This window comes from Salmo trutta, chromosome 22 (assembly GCF_901001165.1).
Source record: "Salmo trutta chromosome 22, fSalTru1.1, whole genome shotgun sequence".
NCBI classification, from domain to species: domain Eukaryota; kingdom Metazoa; phylum Chordata; class Actinopteri; order Salmoniformes; family Salmonidae; genus Salmo; species Salmo trutta.
Genome location: NC_042978.1, coordinates 22,329,680 through 22,348,510, shown reverse-complemented (window position 1 = coordinate 22,348,510; position 18,831 = coordinate 22,329,680). Strand labels below are relative to the sequence as shown.

The 18,831-nt window shown below is 43.7% G+C and overlaps 1 protein-coding gene across 3 annotated transcripts in view; it reads left to right on the top strand.

The window, feature by feature from the left end:
- agbl4 (AGBL carboxypeptidase 4) overlaps window positions 1-18,831 on the top strand; it is a 405,619-nt gene that overhangs the window by 192,210 nt on the left and 194,578 nt on the right. The window lies entirely within an intron of this gene.

Below are 18,831 nucleotides of genomic sequence, written 5' to 3'. Positions count from 1 at the left end.
GAAATGCTTATTATTATTATTTTTGTATTATTATAATTTTTTTTACATTTGTCAAGGAGAGCTAGCTGCAAGGGGCAATGATGAAAGTGCATTTATTAATAAGGATTGTGGCGCAAATTTAAAAAGGAGTCATATTTTTATGAAATATGGTTTGAAAGGGCAGATGATGTTGGTGAAGAATAATTTCAGAAAGTGATATCTCGACTAATAGGAATTGGCAACAAAGACAAGAACAGGTATCGGCATATTCCTTCAATAGTTCCCATCATATAATTAGAATTCTAGAATTCTATTAGTATTTCTATGCTTCCCACTGTCCTATGGCATGTCCAAGTACAAAATGAGGGCTCCAAAGTGAGCAGCATTAGTTCTACTTTTTAGCCTCACCAGCACTTTGTGATAAATACAAGAAGTTCAGACATAAAACTGAGTAAGTTGGCACTCAGGCTAAGGATTAGTTTAGTATGCATAGTCATAGAGGCGTTTTATGGCCTTATTTGTCTTTTAATGTCCTGCGGTCCTGGATCTCTGACAGCCCGGCCCAGCACTCTCATTACGACCTGCAATGAGAGAGGGATGAGGGGACCTTTCCGTCTGTTGCAATAAAGAGCCCAAGTCCCTCCAGTGGCTTCACACACCCACATGATACATGTTAGCTGGAAGAGCTTACCATATACAGTACCAGTCAAAGGTTTGGACACACCTACTCATTCCAGGGGTTTTCTTTATTTTTACTATTTTCTACATTGTAGAATAATAGTGAAGACATCAAAACTATGAAATAACACATATGGAATCATGTAGTAACCAAAAAAGTGTTAAACAAATCAAATATAGTTTATATTTGAACCACCCTTTGCCTTGATGACAGCTTTGCAAACTCTTGGCATTCTCTCAACCAGCTGCATGAGGTAGTCACCTGAAATGCATTTCAATTAACAGGTGTGCCTTGTTGAAAGTTAATTTGTGGAATTTCTTTCCTTCTTAATGCATTTCAGCCAATCAGTTGTTGTTACAAGGTAGGGGTGGTATACAGAAGATGGCCTTATTTGATAAAAGACCAAGTCCATACTACAGTATGGCAAGAACAGCTGAAATAATCAAAGAGAAACGACAGTCCATCATTACTTTAAGACATGAAGGTCAGTCAATCTGGAAAATGTCAAGAATTTTTTAAGTTTCTTCAAATGCAGTCGCAAAAACCATCAAGCGCTATGATGAAACTGGCTCTCATGAGGACCGCCACAGGAAAGGAAGACCCTGAGTTACCTCTGCTACAGAGGATAAGTTCATTAGCGTTACCAGCCTCAGAAATTGCAGCCCAAATAAATGCTTCACAGGGTTAAAGTAATAGACACATCTCAACATCATTTGTTCAGAGGAGAAGAAGAGACTTGCTTGAGCCAAGAAACATGAGCAATGGACATTAGACTGGTGGAAATCTGTCCTTTGGTCTGATGAGTCCAAATGTTCGATTTTTTGTTCCAACCACCGTGTCTTTGTGAGACGCCGAGTAGGTGAATAGATGATCTCCGCATGTGTGGTTCCCACCGTGAAGCGTGGAGGAGGAGTTGTGATGGTGTCGGGGTGCTTTGCTGGTGACACTGTCAGTGATTTATTTTGAATTTAATGCACACTTAACCAGCATGGCTACCACAGCATTCTGCAGCGATACGCCATCCCACCTGGTTTGCGCTTAGTGGGACTATCATTTGTTTTTCAACAGGACAATGACCCAACACACCTCCAGGCAGTGTAAGGGCTATTTGACCAAGAAGAAGAATGATGGAGTACTGCATCAGATGACCTGGCCTCCACAATCACCCGACCTCAACCCAATTGAGATGGTTTGGGATGAGTTAGACCGTAGAGTGAAGGAAAAGCAGCCAACAAGTGCTCAGCATATGTGGGCATTCCTTCAAGACTGTTGGAAAAGCATTCCAGGTGAAGCTGGTTGGAAGAATTCCCCCCCCCCCCCCACACACACACACAGAAACCACATGTGCATATCTACACACACAATGAAAGAGTGATTTTAGTTCCATTGCCCTTTCAGATGCAGACTCCATGCAGAAATGGCACTGTGGCATTAAATAGCAAATGGACCTATAGTAAATCATCAAGGGGTAAAACAAAAGCCTCACCATTTAGTGTGGCGTTCACTGGTGAGCTTGACTGATTGCCTTAGCATGAACAATAGCATTTTCAATCAGCCTCTCACTCAGTTTAACTTGTGCATGAAGGCATAAGATAGAAAGTGTGCTGTACAATGCTCATTATTTCTGATCATTAGGTATGGCTTGCTCATAGGCTAGTCATAGCTCCAAATGGAACTTGTTGGAAAGCTTGATTTCAGAGATGTAGCTACACATTTGAGGTGTGATTATAAATCAGAGGGTGCTTGGATTGTTTCTGACCAGAATGAGCCTGAAAGTACTTGTCAGAGCTGCAGGGCTAGAATTTGTCAGTGGCACAGTTCCTCCACTTTTCTGCTACTCCGCATTAACTGATGCACAGCCTTTCATTGTTGGAGGGATTTGAAAGGAGGTTTATGTCAGTGTGTACATTGGCTGATGTCTCAGGGAATGTAAACAAGTGCCAAAGCAAGAAAAGATGAGGAGGAGACAAACTGGACTCAGAGTGACAGACTTAGAGACTGGAAGACAAGCAGAGGGAATCAGGCCTCAGGGCCAAGCAGCTGTAGCACACTAGGTCTACCTGCCTACCGATAAACAGCTGCAGTAATTGTGATGCCTCATCTCCACCAAACACAAAGAGAGATCATAGCTCTACTGTAATAGGGGAGGACTACTATAATTGCACTTCTGGGATAATAACAAATGCTTGAACTGCATATTGCCTTTCACCCTCCGTCTCTCTACCATCCCTTTATCGTTTTTCTCTCTCTCTCTCTTCTCCACTCCCTTTTTTCATGCAGTCTTTTTATATAGCGCCTCTGCTTCAGGGACCAATAGTAAAACAGCTTTTTGATGGCGTATGTGCTACTGTAGGTGAACACCAAAGCTTTGTAAGCATACTAAGCAGTATTCGTTTGCATGTTTGTCAGTCAGTGTATGGAAATCTTTTTCGCCATCTGCTTTGCCCAGGTGTCAGTCAATGAGATGTGGGGTGAGGTTTGAAAAACCTCTGTTCGTCTGTGACAACTTAACAGGCAGCTCGGGCTTTTGTTTATGGTCAAAGGTTTCTTTCCTTCGGCTCTTTTAAGACAGACGTTACAGACATACTGGGTGTCTCTCTTGCTTCTTGTACCCTAACACATTCTTTGTGATGGTCTACAGTCCTGTGATGGACTAGTGGATTATATGAAAGGTTTTATAGAGTTTCTGTTGGAAGGGTTAGGCACTGTATCCATTCCCCTGTTCTCTCTTTCTGAAGATTTCTCCTACAATCCATTCCTTGACTGTTGTGTGAGCTACTCTCCCCCCTGAGCGACAAGTCCATGAAGACAGAGTGGATGCTGCTTGGACCTTTCTCTGCTAACAAGTGTGTGCAATCCAGGCAGAAGTTTCCTTAAACTATTCCACCATTTCTCTCGTATTGACTGCTAAAAAGATGGCCAGGGCCCAGTATTGAAAGCACACCAAGTTTGTTTGTTACACAAGTTGACAAAGCGTTTTCTTATGGGCAGAGTCAGTCTAGGAGTTGCAGAGAAAGCACTTTTACCATTCCCTTCCTGTCATGATGGCCAACTGTGACACTATTTGTCACCTCTGACAAAGCAGCCCTTATCTGCAGCCATCTATGATTCATGTGCAAATAAGAGCTGCTCAGGATGATAAGTGAGGAGTCGATGACCATCCTTAAGTCTGCACGCCTCAGCTGCCATCACTGAGTTCCACAATACTTACTGTGTTTTATGAGGAAAAAATAATCACCCTAAAAGTATTTGCTCAAAACAGAGGATTTTATCATTTTGAAGTGTGCATCTTAAATAAGGAAAACAAGTTCCTCAAATTTGACATAGGAACACAATAAACTGACATTGTTGCAACAGAGTTACACAATGCTTGCTGTAATAACCACAAAACCCTTTGCTCCTCATTCTAAACCAGCTCTGAGCTTGTCTACAATAATAGGCATTCTAAGTGCCCTGTGGATGTCACCTTCAAACGTTCAGGGCTCACACAGACTGAGGATGTAAAGAGGCCCTTCCATCCCAATGCTCCAAGGAGGAAAGAGGCGTGTGGAAACGTCAGATGATGTGCTGGTCTGAGAAGGTGATTTTCTACGGTCTTAATGGCCACTGGGTCTCCTGCAGACAGGCTGTAGGGGACTGTGTCTTTGTGCCTGTTAGTGGGAATAAAGGATGAGAGGGGCCTTTGGCCCACGGAGTTGGCACTGCGGCTGTCTGCTGGGCTTATCGCTGTGTTTGTACACTGCGTGCCAAGATTTAATCAATAGCCACTCTACCTTCCGCTAGGAGAGAAGGTCAAACTGACTTGAGCATTAGCAGCTGATGCTAGAGAAGAGAAGAGAAGAGAAGAGAAGAGAAGAAGAGAAGAGAAGAGAAGAGAAGAGAGGGAGACCTAGATAAGTCTTTCCTACTGCATGGTGGATGGATGGCCATGCTGTGTGAAACCAGGCTGCTGGGTAATTGCACGAGGTCTTGCCATTTACTGGCTTAACAGCAGCCAAAGTGTCTCACACAACATCATGAAGCATTTTGCTCTCCCTTTGTGTCCACTCTTTCACATCCCCGTTCAAGGATGCTGTTGACAGCAGCCATGTCTGTTCTTCCATGAATGATTCTATGATGGCGGTCTAATTTGGAGAGCCCTCCAACAGCTGACTGGTATTGTTGGGCCACTATCAGACTGCCTGGGCAAGCTACCTTCATTATCATCTGTATGAGCTGAGAGCACAATATCACATACAGCGACCATACTAAGTGGAAGTCGTTTGGAACATACAGAGGGAATTGATGATCTCTAGTTATGACGTCTTGCTGTCACCCTGAACGCTGAGGAATGCTGTTTGCCTATATGTGAATACACTGCAGCAGCCTGGAATGTCATACACCAGACCTCGACTCAACCTTTCTGAAGGGTTGTGGGGTCATGCAGGATCACTTTTGCTTGACCCTGGCTGCTCTGGTTGCTATGACAAGAAGCTGGCTTTTATTGGTCTTTGACCTCTATTCCAACATAGTTGGAAAGTGCTGATGTAGCTGGATGTGCATTTAGGGATATAAATGGGTCTGTTTCACCTGTTTTATCTCAGCGAGGTTGGATCAATGGCTTGGCCTCTGACCCCAACAGTAGAGCAAGGAATTTATTCCACATGAAATTGAAGATAAAACGGTTTATCCGACCCCATGCTATTGAGCTGGCCTTTTATCTAGACCAATGAGATTCCTCTAGGCTGTTGTCCCAGTGCTTTATTGCATATCATGACCCCTATAGCGATGCCATCTCACCAGTGTTTAGTGTAGTAATGACGAAAGAATGGAGTGGGCTGGAAGAAAGGTAGGTATGGCTAGTGTGGTGGAGACAGTGGCCATTGTCATTAACATATGTTATCTTAAGTGGAATTGGAGGCCATAGCCTATGTGTGGTAGAAAGATAATTCAGTAGAATGTTTGTCAGATGGTGGTGTATTTTCCAAGTTGACTTATTATAATGCAGGCACAAAAAGAGCAGATTTGCTCAGTCAGAGATAATATTTATTTTTGAAATTGGAAATCGCTCACACCTTTAAGGCTTAACGCTCTCTCAATATTGTGGAGCGGCTCTGTGAGCTACTTTATATTCACGGGCCCGCAGATAGAATGACTGAGTGGTGAGAGAGGAGAGGGGTACTTTATGGACAGGAGGATATCACCCAGCATGGCTTATGTTGTCACTTAGCTGGCAGCAGCTCTCTCTCAGCCTCAGATACAACACCTCTGCCTCCTCTCTCATCCTCTCTCTCCTGCTGCACTCACCTATAATAGATATATCTTCTCCATCATCAACAACCCTGTCCTCACATACTGAGGCATCGGCACCAGAGGAGAGGTGGTACAGTTAGCAGACCCACAGGCCTCACAGTGCAGGGATGACATTTCTCGCTGGCACCCAGCTCCAGTGGTGGGCTAGGTAGGTAGTGGTGGTGCAGTCTGGGAAGGAAGGCTCTGCTGAGGGAGAGTGGGTACTGTAGGTGCTGCCTAGCAGTGTGGGAGTCATGTGGAGGTGGTTGGGAGAGTGAGTTATCGAGTGACAGAGGAAAAGGGATGCGTTCTCAAATGGATCCACTGCAGCAGACACGCTTGTTTGCTCCTTCACAGAGAAATCTAATCCAAGCCACAGAGCTCTGCACTGCCGTCTTTCTCGCTCTCTCTGCCGCCCGACAATGAATATTTACTAACCACTACTTTCTAGATGACTCCATGGATGGAGGACTGTGCATGTAAAAAAGTATCTGTTTCATTTTAGTGTCAGTCCTCCTCTCCCATGAGGCCAAGGAAGAGGAAAAAGGAGAAATAGTTTTCTAAAAGTGTTCAGGTTTTTTAATAGGTCAGAATACACTTTTCTGACAGTGTAATTGCTTTCCATTGCTAGACCCATAGTGGAGAGTTGGGACCCTGGAAGGAAGAAGAGAGAAAAGAGGAGAGATAGAAAGAGATAAGGAAGGGGAGAGAGAAAGAGAGCGGAGCGAGGTGTACAGTAGATCATTTGTTAGGAGAAAAGAATGAAAATTAATGAAAAGAGAGTTGCTCACCCTCTGAATGCAGCCAAGCTTGAAATTCACTTTGAGGGAAACTTAATTTGTTGTAAATGGGTGAAAAACATATTTAGGCATAGGGAGGAGAGGCTGCGGCGCCTGTCTGTGGCAGATGAGGATGCTCTGCTCTGAATGCTTAAGCTGAATGGGGAGGAAATGCATAGCCTGTTATTTTCATCCATTGTAGATGGATAGTCATTATTACTCCCTCCTATCACGTCATTTGGGATGAAAATAAGTCTGTGATACTAGTGTATTTCTGAGAACTTCAGCCTGTCAAAAGTTACCTAGAAGGATAATAGTGTGTGGCCCAGTTGGCTTGGGGACAGATCCTATATGTCTGCGTTTCTAATTCCACAGGGGAAGATTATGTTGTGCTGGTTTAGAATCTTCAATACTGTATAGATCGATACAGCCAAATTTGTTTTCTGATAAGCTGGTGGCTATGGTATGGAATTACTGCCAGGGTATATAAATCAGAAACCTGGTCCGTTTTATCCCTGCCTGCAGTTATAGCCTAAACCACAACATACATGTGAGGAGAATTTTCTATGAAGCGAGTCATTTTACTCAGAAAGGCTGAACAAAGTGAAGTCCTTGACCCTGGTATACAGCACTCAGTACCCCTCTCCACTGTTCCCATAGCATAGTAGTTGGAGCCAGACAGTTGTAGCTCTCTGAGTGGGTGTGTGGGTGAGATGTACTCCCATGGAATTGAATGTGAGGATAAGAGTCAATGAAGAGGAGCAGCCATCCCTGCAGTGCTTTCAACAGAACAACTCTAAAGCCTATGAGACTTACATAAGTCTGATCTTCATTCCAGTCCTTCTTTCATGAGCCTGTCTGTCACACAAGGCATCCTCAGATGCTGCTGACCACAGTATGGTAAACATGTGAGGAGAGGACATATTGTCCCTGTTGAATAAAACAACAAGAGGCAGTCTCACTATAAATGAAACACATAGGGCCTTGAGGCAGTCGTAGGGAGGACAGCCCATGGGTGAGGGCGTGTGTTTAGGGCGGTCAGGGTTGGGGATGAGCAAGCGTGGCCTCTGAAGCGCTTTCTCTCTCTACGTGGTCCTGGGGTCCTCTACAGAACAGTGGCCTCCACCCTGGCCACAGGCCCTAACCCTACACTCCTCCGAGATCAGCCCCTCTGCCTCGGCTCGGCCCAGTGCCCTGACGTGTGGGGACTGGAGACGACTGATAACAAACATCTCCAGTCATCCTCCTCTGCCTCTCACACCCACCAGGCTCTTTATCCGCCCTGCACAGATACTCTTGTCCATTCCACACTTCTCTTTTAACTCCCCTGTTGCACAAAAATGCTTTTCTTCTCCTTTTTACCTGAAGTAAAGAAAAAAGGAAGGATGTGACAGGGCCCATTTTTCCTCCACTTTCTATTCACTCCTCTTCCTTTCTCCCTCAGCTCCCCCCAGCCCCAGTGCCTGTGTGTCTGCTCTTCTCCCCAACACTGGAGTGTCTGCCTGAGAGAGATGGATGCCAGCTCCTCTCTCTCCAAAGGCACAATGTCTCTCCTCTCTAGCACGCCTGCACCTGCATATTGTGATATAGTGCTTCTATTCACTGAGTCGATTGCCTTTAACGGAACCCAGGCAGACTGGGGAAATTGAAAGGGATTGCGGCCTGCTTTTCATCAGAGCAGGAGCGGCGCAGGCTGGAGGGTTTTGGGTCATGGGGGGCTCTGGGGGAGCTTGGCTGGAGAGGGGGCATGGAGGGAGGGGGGACTTGGATGTCAAGGAGATGGACTTGGATCTGCTGCCAGGTGGCGTGGCAGTTGATTTCTGTCGATTCACTCCCATCTGCATGGCTATTCATCTCTTTGGCGCCGGTTATGCTAGGAAATACTATACTGCTGAATGAAATGATTCTCAGGAGAGGAGAGTAAAAGTAGAAGCCGTTTGTTCTTCTATCGATGTGTTTCCATGTGGGAGTTCCTATTGATCAGTTAAGTATTGAAATAAAGAGGGAAGCGCAGAAAGAAAATACACATCTTCTTCAAGGAATATCTCATGTTTTTTTCCATTTCATGTCAATGTTTAGTTCATTTTTTGAACATGTCATGTTTAAGCTTTCCCTTTACGCCTTCATTCCTCTTGGAGAGAATCACTAAATGTAATTACTGAATTTTTGATCAAATCCTTGGTCTTTCTAATGAGTTAGCAACACATTTACATTACGCTTGTTGTCTCTGTGGAGTGATAGATCGGCAGCTATATGCAAATGAGCAGTCAACTGTGAATGCTGCTAAAAAAGAGAGAATACCTGAAAATGAAACCAGCTCTAAGAACAAAGATATCTTTTTTTTAAATGGAAACTAGCTATTGATATCAAAGGGAATAAAATTCCAATTAAAATGACAAACTATTGACAGGGTCGTGTAGGATTCATGATGAGAACGGTGTGGTTCATATAGTGGACTTCTCTCTCTAGATGGTTTTCCCTGAAACTCTGTAGGCCATACAGTCGGTTATATCAGACTGTACCTGTGTGATCTACAGTAGTGAGTCTGATACGTTAGCCCTGATAATCTCTGAATGGGAGCCATACGGCAAGCTGTTTAAAGCTCAACACTTCTGCACACTTCACCAAATATACAATACTATATAACTGTAAGCCCTAGCTAATTTATACAAAACGTATCTTAATTTGTTTGTATGGTCAGTTTTACATTAGGTTGGACACTTCCGGTTATGTAAGATTTGTAAGGCGTTGATGTTTGTTTGTGCGAGGGCAGAGTGAGAGGAGAGAGGCTGTGCCCAAAGAGGAGCATGACTCTACCAAGAATGGACCCTCCTATGATCACTGCTACTGTAGCAGACACTTAATGATCTCTTTAGAATGTAATAATAAAAGATAAGTGCATTAAGCCCCATCCCAATATAATTGGATTATGTTAAGATAAATTAGTCGTGTCACTTCCTTGCAAGGCTGTCTTTGGAAGTTTAGACCTGTCATATGTAATAAAGTTTATGCCATTCCTGAAAGATGTGTTTAAATATTAGGGATTTGTGCATGAGTAATGGTGACAGCCCTTCCCTATACCTTCTTGGTTTCTATGGAAACACCTTACAGACGGGCAGATTTTAGCTTCCTGTCACCTATTATTTCTACTATGAATTGAAGACTTTTGTCCCATAAATACCTTTGTAACAGATCAATCTTCACATTTCCCCCATTGCTACCACAGAACATGGAGGGAAAATAACATAGTCTCATCCACATGCACAAAAGTGCTCTGTCATGAGAGAAATCTGATATCTATTCAGTGACTTACCCTCAGATGTTCAATGACTTTTCCACATTGATTTGGAGGTGAAGAGGCTGAGGGGTGAGGCAGAAAAGGGGATGGAGGGGCCACTTGAAAAGGAAATAACCTTTCGGACTGCGTGGATGTTAGATATAACATCCCATAGATGCCCATTGTGGAGCCGTCAAGCTGCCACCCTATGATTTGAAACTTGCATTGGTGAGGCACAAAGCGACTGCACTGGGCTTCCAGCGTCCATCTCTTTTCACTGAGCGATCAATAGTTGTCTTTGTCTCCTCGCTCTCCTCTTGACAGGCCTGCTTTTAAATGGCTGGTTTAACTAGTTACTTACAGGTCTCCTTAGCCTCCCATTTACATCCAAATCAATCACTCTAATGAAAATGAATGGCACAGTGAAAGCATAAGAATTGGCGTACAACAGTTCACTCTCCATGACAGACCTGTTTTTTCCACACTATACTGTAAATGCACAATTACAGCACTGTTGTTGTTGTTTTTCTCCATATCATTGACTCCTCACTTGGCTGTCTGTTTGAAGAATCGCTATTGGAATAGGATGTATTGGTCCATTCAGATTAGAGGCTAGTGTGCTGTAATGGGTGGTATAAGTCTCTCAGTCAGCTCCATTCTGCAGAGAGAGCTGCAGGGCTTTCCTAATGATTCAATATATGAATGATGCTGATGAAGAGCATCGCCTCCCTCTCAAAGCCAGCCTGCTCATTCTGAGAGGAAGCAGCACTCCCACAGGACTGACTGACGCACACTGGTGAGGCAAAACAATATGACAGAACGATGGAAGCCCTCTGATTATAGAGCTTTGTCTCAACAATGATAACCTGTTTGAACTACAACTACAGGAAGGATACATTGGATCGGTTTCATGTATGTCCATTAGATTTTTACCAACCGATACGTAAAGCTCTGTCCTTGACCAGCTAGAGGAGATCCTAAGGCTATACTGGCATGGAACTGTGTTTATTTCAATATAACCAAAAGGGCAGAAATTGTAAAGAATATGCCATTTATACCCCCAACAGTTTATCTACATTATTGAGAGTAAACTTTTTACATTTACATTTTAGTCATTTAGCAGACACTCTTATCCAGAGCGACTTACAATAGTGAATGCATACATTTCATATATTTTTTTCTCCGTACCGGTCCCCCGTGGGAATCGAACCCACAACCCTGGCGTTGCAAACACCATGCTCTACCAACTGAGCCACACGGGACCATGCCAGCCATTTGAAATAACTTGACATTGACTAAATTGTTGACTACATAATCATGTCAGTAATAGACCTGTTTTGTTCACGATAATCTGCTTCTTTATGTTCATTTTTCATAAAATAAATGATAACTTTGGTTTAGAGTTATGAAGCCTGTGCATCTGAAGGAGCTGATTAAGGGCCCATCTGCATGTGAAATCACAGCAGTGCCATCAGAATGCCTTTAAATTCCATGGCTGATTTAAGTACCTTGCAAATGTAACTAGATAGATAACAAAGGAGCTATTAAATAACTGAAAAAGTACCAAGGTAGAGGCAGGGAGGATTAGCCTTTAACTTCACATAAGATTAGATAGCCTTGAGTTCTAATTAAAATCCTCATTCCCCTTCTAAGGTAGTAATTTCGATCTAAAAGAGAGAAGAAAGTTTGATGTTTTGCAGACATCTTCTTCCCTGTTCACTTCCAAACCTGTTTCTATCTTTATCTTTTCTTAGACTTGATCGAAATCAATGTTATCTCTTCCACCGGGTAACACTTTCTTGCCCTTCCTCTGCCTGAAAGTCAAATGCCTTAATTTAATTTACCAGAGAAACAGTCCACTACACACTAGCACACAGATAAACAAAACATACATACTATGCGAACATACACACACACACTCACATTTTTCCTCTATGTCCTGTATGTTTACCTTTCAGATAAGGATTTCTGTCTAAAAAGTCATCCTCATTAATGCAACCTTGTCCTTTGCTCCTCCGGATGTTTCTTGTCAGAGGCGGTAGGTATTGTCTTTAAAGAACAACAACAAACGGGTTGCTCTCCAGTGGAGAAGCCTTTAAATTGAGCCACTGGTTAGTTGTGAAGGGTAAGCAGGCTGCATGAGCTGGTAAGAGGGACTGATTTGCATCTACATTAAGAAAATAACAATTAAGCTGATGGAGGAGAGATGGTGGCAACATTGACCCAAATTTTCAATAGCAGACAGCCAGACTGTAAAAAAGGAGTTTGACCCTGTTCTCAGTGCCTAGCCCAATTTAGTTAGGTAATTATTTCCTCTGTGCTTGTTGTGACAGAGGGATGTTTACCTTGCTTTTAAAACTTCTCCACCTCATGGTTTCAGTTTCCTTTCTCCCCTTTTTCCAGCTCATTAAACACAAACCATTATATTCTAGCAGAAAGCCTCACAGGCTGCTGTCTTAAATGAAAACAGTCAGAATTAAGCCGATGAGATGGATCACTATGCCCAAGCAAAAAGTTATGATCACTGTACTTGATTTATTTTGCTCTGTTCACTGCATGTATTTAGGATAGACCAGACTAGTCGTGAGGCTCACTGCAATAACCATTACTCTACAAAAGAGGATTCTGATAGTCGACCCCTGAAATTAAACAGGCAATTTTACCTGGTAATTGGGTGGTAGGATATTGTATCAAACCCTGTGCTAAGGACCATACACTATGGCCATTCAGACAAAAACCTTTTCTGTTTTCTTCCAAACATATTAGCAGAGATGGTAAAAGAGAAGAATTACCCAGAATAAGTGTTCACTGAAAGTCTTATATGATAACTGGTAAGTAATATACTGTATGAGGCGAGGGACCTTCGTTTTCAATAAGATTTAAGGTGCTAAAGAAACATGTAGCAAGGCCAAATTTGTTGGCCTTATTGACTTATTTCTCTGCTCAATGTTATTTATCTAAGAGGGAAAACATGGTCACAACAAACCAGGATCTAATGGTTTTCTTGCCTCAAGTCACAGTCAGATAGATAGTTATTGATAAAATGAAGCGTTTCTCTGGACATTTGCAGTGATTTAAACAGAGAGAGGAAACTAACACTCAGGAGACACAAGGACACCACCTCACCTCAGCCAGCTCCTCAGTTCATACATACAGGCTCAAACTGACACATAGCAGACATAGCACAGCCAGACTCGCCACTGTTTTATTAATCAGTTGAACTTGAAACCAATTTTGAATTTGAAATGTACATCCTAAATGATAGTATACTGTATCTCAGGGTTAAATAATAAGAATTCTCTCAGTTAGCATCATAGAGGCAGGGAGCTGTAATTGCCAATAACATAGTCTAATTAAAGGTCTTGGGTGTACAGTATGTGATATTTTTGACCCTGGCACATTTCTGCGCATAAATACCATTTATAGCTTTAGTTAATTATCAGTATTTGTGCAGGGATTTAATAACTAGCGTAACCAACAGATGGCATTTTTCCAGTGCTTGCTTTTTTATAGTGGATGTTTGGTGTTCAAAGACACTGAGAAACCCAATGGGGGAACACTGAACAGTGATAGTCAGTGTTAGTCACCAGGATCAAACAGCAGAACAGCCTGATGACCCATCTCACACTGGCTTTTTTACCCACCATTCAGAGCTACTTTGTCTCCCCAACCCCCTCCGGTTCTCCACTTTGAACTCCACTTCTGAGGCTGTTAATGAATGTTTTAATGGGCAAAATTGTAAACGTGTAATGGTGGTAGACCAGAGAGCCAATTAGTCATGAAGACTCATCTTTACCAGAGGTTGTTTAGAGAGGTAGCATGAACATTATATAGATCCGTATGGATAATATCCCTGCAGTACTGTACCTAATGCATATTCCTCTCATTTGTAAAATTTCCCTATGTAACCTATGGCTCACTCTACATGAACAATGGGGTCCAAAATTATTGACACCCTTGAAAAAAAATTGCAAAAATGACTGTATCAAATAAATAATTCAAATACTGAGCTATATTGTATGCTCCAAAAAATTGGGAAATTATATTATTTTATACTAATGCAATTGCTCAGAGAAAGATATTTGTTAACCAAGTAATAGTTTTTTTTCAATATTTGAATTATTTCATTTATAGTCATTTTTGCTCTTCTTTATCAAGGGTGTCAATAATTAAGGACCCCGCTGTACATCATCATGTTAGTGATTAGGTATGTTAGACTGCTGAAAAGAAAAGGCATCGTTTTATTGCCTTATTGACTTATTTCTCTGCTCAATGTTATTTATCTAAGAGGGAAAACATGGTCACAACAAACCAGGATCTAATGGTTTTCTTGCCTCAAGTCACAGTCAGATAGATAGTTATTAATAAAATGAAGTGTTTCTCAAGCTAACTTTACGTTTCATACAGTATAGGTCAGTGGCAGACATACGGTACGTTTGGAAAGTATTCAGACCCCTTCACTTTTTCCACATTTTGTTACGTTACAGCCTTATTCTAAAATTCATTAAAAACATTTTTTTCCTCATGAATCTAATATCCCATAATGACAAAGCGAAAAAAATAGATTTTTATTTTTTATTTGAGCAAATGTATAACAAATACAAAACAGAAATACCTTATTTACATAAGTATTCAGACCCTTTGCTATGAGACTCGAAATAGAGTTCAAGTGCATCCTGTTTCCATTGATCATCTTTGAGATGTTTCTATAACTTGATTGGAGTCCACCTGTGGTAAATTAAATTGATTAAACATTATTTGGAAAGGCGCACACCTGTCTATATAAGGTCCCACAGTTGACAATGCAAGTCAGAGCAAAAACCAAGCCATGAGGTCGAAGGTATTGTCGTAGAGCTCCGAGACAGGATTGTGTCGAGGCACAGATCTGGGGAAAGGTACCAAAACATTTCTGCAGCATTGAAGGTCCCCAAGAACACAGTGGCCTCCATCATTCTTAAATGGAAGAAGTTTGGAACCACCAAGACTCTTACTAGACTAAGCAATTGGGGGAGAAGGGCCTTGGTCAGGGAGGTGACCAACAACCCGATGGTCACTCTGACCGAGCTCTAGAGTTCCTCTGTGGAGATGGGAGATCAAATCAAATGTATTTATATAGCCCTTCTTACATCAGCTGATATCTCAAAGTGCTGTACAGAAACCCAGCCTAAAACCCCAAACAGCAAGCAATGCAGATGGACAACCATCTCTGCAGCATTCCAACAATCAGGCCTTAATGATAGAGTGACCAGACAGAAGCCACTCCTCAGTAAAATGCACAACAGTGGAGTTTGCCAAAAGATTTTCTGGTCTGATGAAACCAAGATTGAACTCTTTGCCCTGAATGCCAAGCGTCACATCTGGAGGACACCTGGCACCGTCCCTATAGTGAAGCATGGTGGTGGCAGCATCATGCTGTGGGGATGTTTTTCAGCTGCAAGGACTGGGAAACTAGTCAGGATCTAGGGAAAGATGAACAGAGCAAAGTACAGAGAGATCCTTAAAAACCGGCTCCAGAGCGCTCAGGATCTCAGATTGGGGCGACGGTTCACCGTTCACCTTCCTAAGCACACAATACAATGCAGGAGTGGCTCTGGGACAAGTGTCTGAATGTCCTTGAGTGGCCCAGCCAGAGCCTGGACTTGAACCCGATCTAACATCTCTGACGAGACCTGAAAATATCAGTGCAGCGACGCTCCCCATCCAACCTGACAGACCTTGAGAGGATCGGCAGAGAGGAATGGGATAAACTCCCCAAATACAGGTGTGCCAAGCTTGTAGCGTCATACCCAAGAAGACTCGAGGCTGTCATCGCTACCAAAGTTGCTTCAACAAAGTACTGAGTAAGGGTCTGAATACTTATGTAAATGTTTTTTCATTTTTTTATTTGTAATCAATTTGCTAACATTTCAGAACCCTGTATTTTGCTTTCTCATTATTGGGTATTGTGCGTAGATTGATCCATTGAATCCATTTTAGATGTAAAAAAAATTGGAAAAAGTCAAGAGGTCCGAATACTTTCCGAATGCACTGTAACTTAGGTTAGGTTGGGTTAGATAGCGAACTATATATATACAGTTGAAGTCGGAAGTTTACATACACCTTAGCCAAATACATTTAAACTCAGTTTTTCACAATTCACAATTTAATCCTAGTAAAAATTCCCTGTCTTAGGTCAGTTAGGATCACTACTTTATTTTAAATGTCAGAATAATAGTAGAGAGAAGGATTTATTTCAGCTTTTATTTCTTTCATCACATTCCCAGTGGGTCAGAAGTTTACATACACTCAATTAGTATTTGGTAGCATTGCCTTTAAATTGTTTAACTTGGGTCAAACGTTTCAGGTGGCCTTCCACAAGCTTCCCATAATAAGTTGGGTGAATTTTGACCCATTCCTCCTGACAGAGCTGGTGTAACTGAGTCAGGTTTGTAGGCCTCCTTGCTCAAACACGCTTTTTCAGTTCTGCCAACAAATTTTCTATAGGATTGAGGTCAGGGCTTTGTGATGGCCACTCCAATACCTTGACTTTGTTGCCCTTAAGCCATTTTGCCACAACTTAGGAAGTATGCTTGTGGTCATTGGCCATTTGGAAGACGCATTTGCAACCAAGCTTTAACTTCCTGACTGATGTCTTGAGATGTTGCTTCAATATATCCACATAATTTTCCTGCCTCATGATGCCATCTATTTTGTGAAGTGCATCAGTCCCTCCTGCAGCAAAGCACCCCCACAACATTATGCTGCCAACCCGTGCTTCACGGTTGGGATGGTGTTCTTCGGCTTGTAAGCTTCCCCCTTTTTCCTCCAAACATAACGATGGTAATTATAGCCAAACAGTTCTATTTTTGTTTCATCAGACCAGAGGACATTTCTCCAAAAAGTACGATCTTTGTCCCCATGTGCAGTTGCAAACTGTAGTCTAGCTTTTTTTATGGCGGTTTTGGAGCAGTGGCTTCTTCCTTGCTGAGCGGCCTTTCAGGTTATGTCGATATAGGACTCGTTTTACTGTGGATATAGATACTTTTGTTCCAGTTTCCTCTAGCATCTTCACAAGGTCCTTTGCTGTTGTTCTTGGATTGATTTGCACTTTTCGCACCGAAGTACGTTCATCTCTAGGTGACAGAATGCGTCTCCTTCCTGAGCGGTATGACGGCTGCGTGATCCCATTGTCACGACTTCCGCCGAAGTCGGTTCCTCTCCTTGTTCGGGCGGCGTTCAGCGGTCGACGTCACCGGTCTTCTAGCCATCGCCAATCCACTTTTCATTTTCCATTTGTTTTGTCTTGTTTTCCCGCACACCTGGTTTACATTCCCTCATTATTTAACGTGTATATAACCCTCTGTTCCCCCCATGTCTGTGTGTGGAATTGTTTGTTGTTACGTGTATGTGCACATCAGACTGGTTTGCACCAGGTTATGTCAACCCGTGTTCTTAGTGCCGTGCGTAATTGGCCGACTCCCACGACGGTGAAGGAGGTGCAGCGGTTTCTAGGGTTTGCCAATTACTACCGGAGGTTTATCCGGGGTTTTTGGTCAGGTAGCGGCTCCCATTACCTCACTGCTGAAGGGGGGCCCGGTACGTTTGCAGTGGTCGGCTGAGGCGGACAGGGCTTTTGGTCACCTAAGGGCTCTGCTTACCTCGTCTCCCATGCTGGCCCATCCGGATCCCTCCTTGGCGTTCACAGTGGAGGTGGACTTGTCTGAGGCTGGGATAGGAGCCGTGCTCTCTCAGCGCTCGGGTACGCCACCGAAGCTCCACCCCTGTGCCTTCTTCTCGATGAAGCTCAGCCCGACGGAGCGAAACTATGACATGGGGGACCGGGAGCTGTTGGTTGTTGTCAAGGCTTTGAAGGTGTGGAGACATTGGCTTGAGGGGGCTAAACACCCTTTTTTCATCTGGACTGACCACCGCAGTCTGGAGTACATCCGGGCAGCGAGGAGACTGAATCCTCACCAGGCAAGGTGGGCCATGTTTTTTACTCATTTTGTTTTCACCCTTTCATACAGACCAGGTTCCCAGAATGTCAAGGCAGATGCACTGTCCCAGCTGTATGTCACAGAGGACGGCCCATGGATCCCACACCCATACTCCCGGCCTCCTGCCTGGTGGCGCCGGTAGTGTGGGAGCTGGACGCGGACATTGAGCAGGCGTTACGTGCAGAGCCCACTCCCCTCCAGTGTCCCGCTGGGCTTCTGTACGTTCCGTCTGCTGTCCGTGACCGGCTGATCTATTGGACTCACACATCACCCTCCTCTGGTCATCCAGGTATCGGTCGGACAGTGCGCTGTTTGAGTGGGAAGTACTGGTGGCCCACCTTGGCCAAGGATGTGAGGGTTTATGTTTCCTCCTGCTCGGTGTGCGCCCAGTGTAAGGCTCCTAGGCACCGGCCCAGAGGTAAGCTACAACCCTTACCCATTCCACAATGACCATGGTCGAACCTGTCGATCGATTTCCTTACCGATCTCCCCCCATCACAGGGAAATACCACGATCCTGGTTGTTGTGGATTTTTTTTCTAAGTCCTGCCGTCTCCTTCCTCTGCATGGTCTCCCTACGGCCCTACAGGCTGCGGAGGCCTTGTTCACTCACGTCTTCCGGCACTACGGGGAGCCTGAGGATATAGTGTCTGACCGAGGTCCCCAGTTCACGTCGAGGGTCTGGAGAGCGTTCATGGAGCGTCTGGGGGTCTCAATCAGCCTTACCTCAGGTTTTCACCCCGAGAGTAACAGGCAGGTGGAGAGAGTTAACCAGGATGTGGGTAGGTTTCTACGGTCTTATTGCCAGGACCGGCCGGCGTTCGTGCCCTGGGCAGACTCACCGCAGTGTGGCCCCGGTGTTCGCACCGGG